Below are 8,807 nucleotides of genomic sequence, written 5' to 3'. Positions count from 1 at the left end.
AGTTCTCCCACTGCAGACACAGCTGATTCTCACAGCCAATTGGCCTGAAGGTCAATCCCTCCCAGTGTTACCTACAACAATCAAGGCTTAACTACAACAAGACTGTGCACAAAGCCCACAAAGGGGTGCACCAAGAGTGTCTACCTCAGGTAATTGAGGAGGCTGAGCCACTGGGCCCTATAGGACACCTAGCACAGAAAGCCACTCTATCGACACAGCGAAGCATAAAAAATGCCGAGACAAAGAAACAGGACACAAATGACAGAAATGGAGGAAAGCAAACTACTGGATATAGAGTTCAAAACCACACTTTTTAGGTTTTTCAAGAATTTTCTAGAAACCGTCGGTAAACTTAATGAGACCCTCAAGAAATCTAATGAGACCCTCGAGGTTGTGATAAAGGACCAACTAGAAATTAAGCATACACTGACTGAAATAAAGAATATTATACAGACTCCCAACAGCAGACTAGAGGATCACAAGAATCAAGTCAATGATTTGAAATATGAAGAAGCAAAAAACACCCAACCGGAAAGCAAAATGAAAAAAGAATCCAAAAATACGAAGATAGTGTAAGGAGCCTCTGGGACAGCTTCAAGCGTACCAACATTCGAATTATAGGGGTGCCAGAAGAAGAGAGAGAGCAAGATATTGAAAACCTATTTGAAGAAATAATGACAGAAAACTTCCCCTACCTGGTGAAAGAAATAGACTTACGAGTCCAGGAAGCGCATAGAATCCCAAACAAAAGGAATCCAAAGAGGACCACACCAAGACACATCATAATTAAAATGCCAAGAGCAAAAGACAAAGAGAATCTTAAAAGCAGCAAGAGAAAGATAGTCAGTTACCTACAAGGGAGTACCCATACGACTGTCAGCTGATTTCTCAACAGAAACTATGCAGGCCAGAAGGGAGTGGCAAGAAATATTCAAAGTGATGAATACCAAGAACCTACAACCAAGATTACTTTATCCAGCAAAGATATCATTCAGAATTGAAGGTCAGATAAAGAGCTTCACAGATAAGGAAAAGCTAAAGGAGTTCATCACCACCAAACCAGTATTATATGAAATGCTGAAAGGTATCCTTTAAGAAGAGGAAGAAGAAGAAAAGGTAAAGATACAAACTATGAACAACAAATACACATCTATCAACAAGTAAATCAAAAAATCAAGTGAATAAATAATCTGATGAACAGAATAAACTGGTGATTATAATAGAATCAGGGGCATAGAAAGTAGTGGACTGACTATTCTTGGGGGGAAATGGAAGAGACTGAACAAAAATCGTGCACCTATGGATGAGGACAGTGGGGGGAGTGAGGGTGGAGGGTGGGGGGGGAACGGGTGGAGGGGAGCTATGGGGGGAAAAAGAGGAACAACTGTAATAATCTGAACAATAAAGATTTAATTAAAATAATAAAGTCTATTTTGTCAGATATGAGTATTGCTACTCCAGCTTTTTTTTCTTTTTCATTTGCTTGGAAAAAAATTTTCCATCCCTTCACTTTCATCCTGTGTCTGTATTTTGTTTTGAGGGGGATCTCTTATAGAGAGCATATAGTTGGGTCATGTTTTTGTATTCATTCAGCTAATCTATACCTTTTGATTGGAGCATTTAATCCATTTACATTTAGGGTTATTATTGAGAGGTACTTATTTATAGCCATTTTAATTCTATATGGCTAGGTTTCTCTCTCTGTTTCTTCTCAGCAATCCCTTAAGCAATCCCTTTAGCATTTCTTGTAATGCTGGCTTGTGAAAGGGCGAGGGCTAGGCCCTCCATCTTGCCCCAGGGTAAGGGCTAGGCCCTCCATCTTGCCCCAGGGTAAGGGCTAGGCCCTCCATCTTGCCCCAGGGTAAGTGCTCCCTCTTACCTTGGCCACATGCTTGGCAAGGAGCTTCTTCCCGGAAGTCTAAGCCTCTGCTAGCCACACCCAGGAACAAGACACCGACTTGTGCCTGGCCAATCGGCAGAGCACAGTCCTTTCTCCTCCCCTTACTCCAACCCCCCTATAAAACCCGTCTCCACACAGAGTTATCTCTCTCTGCTTCCTGTCGCTGCGTCGGCAAGGTGGGGGAGCCGAGCTAGCTCGAATAAAGACTCTTATGCTTTTGCATCGGACTGGCTGGCTCCCTGATGTGGTTTCTTGGGGATCCTGAAATCTGGGCATAACATTTGGGGGCTCTTCTGGGATCCCCAAAACCATTGAGGGACCCCCCCAATCCGTAGAGTCTAACTGGCCGCGGTAAGTGTCTGTGTGTTGTGTATTCTGTTCTGTGTGATATATGTTATCTCTAAGGGACTTTTCCTGTATCTGGAGGAATGGCTTCTAGATGGTACTCACCGTCGAAACTCGGACTGGCTAAGGGTTCGAATCTGGCCTATCTTTTAAAAAAAAGGTAGAAGAGAAGCATTCCTAGGCAGTTTTCTACTGCCTCTGTTCAGGGACTTGTTCTGTATCTGTCCTGTGTGAGCTCACTTCTGAAATCTGTAATCGCCCGCAATGATCTAAGTGGACACACAGGGGGATCAAGGGCGGGAGTAGTCGGGGGACGCCTCAACCCTCCATCTGGAGGGGTGTAGTTTTGCTTCTGCAGAGTCGGAAGGTCTGTAGGAACCCCCTCAATCTGAGACGAGGTGGGTCGCTCCCGCCGGTTTGGCGTAAGGCCATCGTCTAGTTGCTTCCATGGAGTTGGAAGGCTGTTCTTTGGGGCCCTCTGTTTGTCTGTGTCTGTGTTTTTCTGTTTTCTGTGGACTTATTGGACGGACGTTATGGGAAGGACTCAGACTGCTCCTTTGGGTATTGTGATTGATCATTTCAAGGAGATTGGGGGAGGCTGTAGAGCTCCCTCAGGAGTTGGGAAGTTGTTATTGTTTAAACTCTGAGTGAATGTCTGGTGAAAGTGTGTGAGTGTGGAGGGAGGGGGCCTGTCCTCTCCCCTCCTTTGTGTGGCTCCACAACTTCGGTTGGGCGGGCATCTGAGTGAGGATCTGTGAAAACAGGTCACCCCCTCCCCAAGTAAATGAGTCTGGGATTTCTGTGCACATGTAGAGAGAATAGCTGGCTTAAAACTAATGCGCGCACTGTCCGATTTTGGATAGAGTTTTGAGCTAGAGTCTCTTTGCAGATGTGCAGGATGGAGCCCAAGACTGATCATTTACCCAAAAAAAAAAAAAGATGCCAGCTAGATTTTAGCAGCAGGATTGGCATTTCCATAATAAAGAACAGTTTTTAAAGGTTGTTCTTAATGGAGGAAGGGGATAGTCGCCTCCTGCCTGTAGCAAAATCTTAAAGAATGTGGTCAATTTACGTCTGAAAAGACTAGGTAGGCCAGAACCTGTTTTGCAAGGCTCAAATGTGGTTGTCCAGAGCCGCTTGAAAGTAAAAAGTAAAGTTTACTCTAATTTGCCTCATGAAAAATCTAGAGGACAGAATTAAATCTGTTGGTTAAGTATGTCTTGCATTTTTAAAGTTTATTCTTAAAGCTGTTACTGATTGAGAAATGCTGAATATTTTGACTTGCCAGCTAAAAGTTTAAGGTTTGGATTGAATTGGGAAAAATTGTGTAATTGTGGTAACTAAATGCCTTTGCTTATTGGTCCTGATTTGCAAAAAAACAGTGTAGACAGCCACCATTTTGGGCTGCATGACTTGGCAGCCGCCATGTCAGCCACATGACTTGCTGCTCCCCTGGGGGCCGCCATCTTGAAACAGCAAAGGCCCCTCCCTCTGATTTAGTCAAGGGTGGAGCTTTAAGGCGGAGTTTTATGGGGGCAGGAAGTGTGCTTGCCTCTCGTATTTATTTAATATGAAAGTAAAGTACGATTATTTCAGGTAGAAACTGTGGTTTCATACTGGGCTTAGAGGGCACATTTTTCCTTTGCCTGGGAGGGACAGCACAGCTGTCCCAGGATCGGAGGGCTCCAGTTAACTTATCAACTCAGTGTTCTGGAGACCCAGGACTGTAGTTTGGATGGCATGCCTAAGTTTGACCCAGGTTACTCAAGGGCTCTAGATAATATGTTAATCAAACTATGTTATCTATTGGTATTTTGTGCTGTAAATGTGGCATGCGCCTGTGTAAAAGTGTTTTTGTTTATTTCTGTTTTGTTTTGTTTTCTCCTGTGGTGATTCAAAGTTTTTCTGTTTGTTTGCTGGGAACTTTTATTTGCTATGTGATATTCTGTGCTGGGTTGGGATTTTGGAATTCTGGGGTAGATTTAAAAGGTATTTGTGGCTTTTCTAGTCTGATTGGGACATTTAAGGGTGGGGCTCACAGTTCCTCAGGGCAGAGATTTCATGGGCCCTTCCCCCTGCCTGTGAAAGGAAGGCAACGGGCCCTAGAATCTGTACGAGACCAGCCCAACCCCAACTCCTCATCAGCACAGACCAGGAGATTGGGTCTACGACAGAAGGCACCGCCAGGAGACCCTCGAGCCACGTTGGAAGGGTCCCTACACTGTGGTGCTGACGACCCCCACCGCTCTCAAGGTAGACGGTGTCGCGACCTGGGTCCATCCGTGATCCGGGAAGACTTCGTCACCAAATGGAGCACCGATCGAGATCAACGCCACCCACTCAAGCTCAAGCTATGGTGTGCTCGACCTGCCTGATGCTGGTAACATTGTAGATGATGCCTGCATCTTCATGGACATGGACATGGCTCCAAAGAGACAAGGACAATTTATAGGAAGGTCAAGAATAGACTTTAGTCATTGTATTGATATGTTATATTGACCTTTGATTCTCTTGCAGGTTTGAATGTATGTTGGCTATCCTGGAAGGGGACTGTGTGGGGTGAGCCCCAAAAGTAAAGGATGGCTAGCTGCCAAGAGGGCAGGAGCCCAAATGGGCAGGAAAGGGTGCCCATCAGGTTTTGGTCTCTGTTGAGAGACAGCTAACAGTGGCAGCCTGTAATACTGTCTTGCAGGCCTGAGTCACCATGCCCATGTCAGGGGTAGTAAAGCTGGAAAAAAAGCCTGTTTAGAATAGAAGGTCTGAGGCATGGTTATGCATAGAAAGAAAGTTTAATGCCAACAATTACTGTTTTGTTAAAAGGAATTGGCAAGAAAAGTCAGAAAATCTTAGAGCCGATCAGTATGTTTTTCTCCTTTTATAATTCCTCTGAAATATTGGCAATGCTAAATAAGTCATGGCAATACATTTCTTTGCACAGATTCAATAAGACTGGTTCCTAATAGTGGTTTTATTAATGGAAAACTTTGACTGGAGTATCATGTTTTAAAGAGCCCTGTCTGAGCTCTAAAGTCTTGAAGCCAGTAAGAATGCCATGAAGAAAGCCTGGTATCCTGCTTGGAAGCCCTGAAGATGGCTGGCGCTGGAGCATCAGGCTGATGCCCTACCATCACTGGCGGTTGGTAAGAGTAGAAGGGGAGCAGTAAGGATGCCTCTGCGTCCCTGCAGAACCCCCACTCACTCTGGGCCGCAACAAGTAGGAGGGCTACTGAGATGGGCTTAAAGCCTGGAGCGTGGGCTCAGGTGGAGTTCCTACAGGTGAGGGATTCACCTAACTCAGCAGATACTGCAGGCAGGCCTGATGGCAGCTGGATGGCTTGGCTTCCTGGCCCTACGGGGCATATTAAAATTCAACCATGAGATTCCAGCAAAGGTAGTCAGTTACCATTCTTGTTGTGTTTATGCAAACATCAGGACAGTAGATAAATTAATCTTGATTTGGCTTTTTGATAGCCATGGAGGAATTTTAAGAAGAAAAATCCTATTTCAATAGAAGTTGCTAAAGCTAAAATGGTTTCTTTCCCTTCCACCGGACCATTTGTTAAGCATATAGGGATAGTTCAGTTGATAGTTCTGTGTGCCCAGTTCGGGCCTCTAGCAACGGTAGAGTAGAAATGCAGTCCGTCTCATGATTGAGCTGGAAGTTCCAAGACAAAGGGGGGAATGAAAGGGCGAGGGCTAGGCCCTCCATCTTGCCCCAGGGTAAGGGCTAGGCCCTCCAGCTTGCCCCAGGGTAAGTGCTCCATCTTACCTTGGCCACATGCTTGGCAAGGAGCTTCTTCTCGGAAGTCTAAGCCTCTGCTAGCCACACCCAGGAACAAGACACCGACTTGTGCCTGGCCAATCAGCAGAGCACAGTCCTTTCTCCTCCCCTTACTCCAACCCCCCCTATAAAACCCGTCTCCACACAGAGTTATCTCTCTCTGCTTCCTGTCGCTGTATCGGCAAGGTGGGGGAGCCGAGCTAGCTCGAATAAAGACTCTTATGCTTTTGCATTGGACTGGCTGGCTCCCTGATGTGGTTTCTTGGGGATCCTGAAATCTGGGCATAACAGCTTGGTGGTGATGAACTCCATTAGTCTTTTTTTTTTTTTTTTTTTAATCTGGGAAGCTCTTTATTTGAAAATCTGTTTTGAATGATGGCCTTGCTGGATATAGTAATCTTGGTTTCATATCCTTGCTTTCCATTACCTTGAGTACTTCATGCCATTCCCTTCTGACCTGTAGAGTTTCTGATGAGAAATCAGATGTCATCCTTATGGGAACTCCTTTGTAGGTAATAGTTTTCTTTTCTCTTGCTGCCTTTAAGATTCTTTCTTTTGGCATTTTAATTATGATGTGTCTGGGTGTGGGTATGTTTGGGTTCTTCTTGTTTGGGGTTCTCTGTGCCTCCCAAACTTGTGTGACTTTTTCCTTTACCTGGTTAGGGAAGTTTTGTACCATTATTTCTTCAAACACCTTCTCTATGCCTTTCTCCCTTTCTGACTCTTCTGGAACACCTGCTATTCTAATATTGTTACATTTCACACTGTCCCACAGCTCCCTTAAGCTGTCCTCTGGTTTTTTAATTGTTTTTTCTTTTTGGTTCTTTAATTGAGTGATATTTTCAACTCTGTCTTCTAATTCACTGATTTGATCCTCAGCTTCCCCTATTCTGCTGTGTGTTCTTTCCAATGTTTTCCTTATTTGTGTTATGTCATTCTTTATCTCAGACTGTTCTTTTTTTTCATAGTTGCTATATCTTTTTTCATACTGTTGAGCATTTTTACCATCATTACTCTGAACTGTGTTTCAGATAAATTTCTTATCTCTGCTTCATTAATCTCTTCTGGAGAATTATCTAGTTCTTTCATTTGGGGCTTGTTTCTTTGTTTCCTCATTTTGGTTGTCTGTTTGAGTTTGTGACTATGTATTAAGTAGATCCTCTACACCTCTCAATCTCTAGTGCAGGACTGTGTTAAAGGCTTTTTCTGACTAATTGGATCAGACAAAGACTTAAAGCCTCCAGAGACCACCTCTGTCTGCAGACTAATAAAATTCTGACTTGAATTACCCCCAGGCAATCATCCTCAGGTGTGGTGAGAGTTTTTCAATAGGGTGGGGCAGTTGCTTCTGCCTGGAGGCTAATTGTTACTTTTAATCTCTTAAGTAGTCTCAGGGCAAGATGTTTTCCAATAGGGTGTGTCAACTGTCTTCCCCCAAGGCAAGGCAGATGTCTATGTGGGAAAGATGTCCTTTGCTGCATGGTGGAATAACAGCCCAGGAAACTTGGGGGGTCTGCCTTCTGAGTTCTATCCCCCGAATTCCCAATCCTGGGTTCTGCTCTCACAGCTCCAGTCCACTTCACCCTTCCTCTGCCAGAGCACAAGGTGGGTGGCTCCATAGGGAATTTTTGTGTGTTGGCCCATCAAGAGGGTGCTGGAACTTTCAGGTGCCACTCCATGGCAGATAGCACCCCACTGATTTTCACAGCTTGATGTTATGTAGGTATCCTCCTCAGTTTAGTGCTCTCTGCTGGGGAGGCCAGCTTCGAGATTGGATCCCAGAGTTCTCAGTGGTAGTCCCCCACCCACAGGTGAGATATCTCTATGGGACTTCAGTTGCTGTCTGTGGGTGCCCAGCCAGCCCTTTCACGCTTCCACCCCTCCTACCAGTCACTATGCGGTCTCCACACCTTCAGTCCTTGGGTATCAGGGTTCTCTCCTGTGAGGTTTCTGTTGATTTTTCAGGAAGCCTTTCCGTATTTCAGTTGTTATTCCAGCTTGTTCCTGGGAGCATGTCCGTGCAGTATCACCTATTCTTTCACCATTTTTAATCTCTCTGCCGCCATTTTTAATCTCTCCTGTTTAATTCTTAAAACCTGGTGGAATTCAGTAACATTTTCTTGAAATTGCCATGTTAATTTCCTTTTAATTTGATTGAAATTTAATACTGTATAATATACAGTAGGGGTCCAATGCATGAATTCATGCACCTTGAAAGGAACTGTGGGCTGTGAGGCTGCGGTGGGCACAGAGGCAGTCTCAGCCCATCCTCCGTGCACCTGCCTGGCCCCTCCCACTGCAGCCCCGGTCCCCTGTCTACAGTCAGCCCTGGTCCCACTGCTGCCACTCCAATGCACTGACGGCACCAGCTCCACTCACACCCACTGACAGTGTGGAGCAATTGGGGCCGGCGCAAGCAGCAGGTGCTAGCGGGGCCAACACCGTCAGTGGGTGCAAGTGGCGGCTGCTGTTCCGATCGCCTCTCAGGAGCACAGGGGAGGTGGAGAAGCTTCGGGGGCAATCAGGCCTGGCAGTCGCCGCTCACATCCATTGATGGCACTGAGCGATTGGGAACCGTGCTGGCACCAGCAGCAGGTGTGAGCGGTGGCCCCAGCAGTAGGTGTGAGTGGCGCCATTGCTGAAAGCGGGTGCAGAGCGGCTGCCGCACCGATCTCCCCTCAGGAGAAGGGGAGTGGAGAGCCTTGAGGGCGATCAGTTGGCAGCCACTGCTCGCACCCCGCTGATGTGCTGAGTGATCGGGCTGGCACTGGGCACTGGCAG

The sequence above is a fragment of the Myotis lucifugus genome, unplaced genomic scaffold (assembly GCF_000147115.1).
Source record: "Myotis lucifugus unplaced genomic scaffold, Myoluc2.0 scaffold_1614, whole genome shotgun sequence".
NCBI classification, from domain to species: Eukaryota; Metazoa; Chordata; class Mammalia; order Chiroptera; family Vespertilionidae; genus Myotis; species Myotis lucifugus.
Note: the sequence above shows the minus strand (reverse complement) of the source record.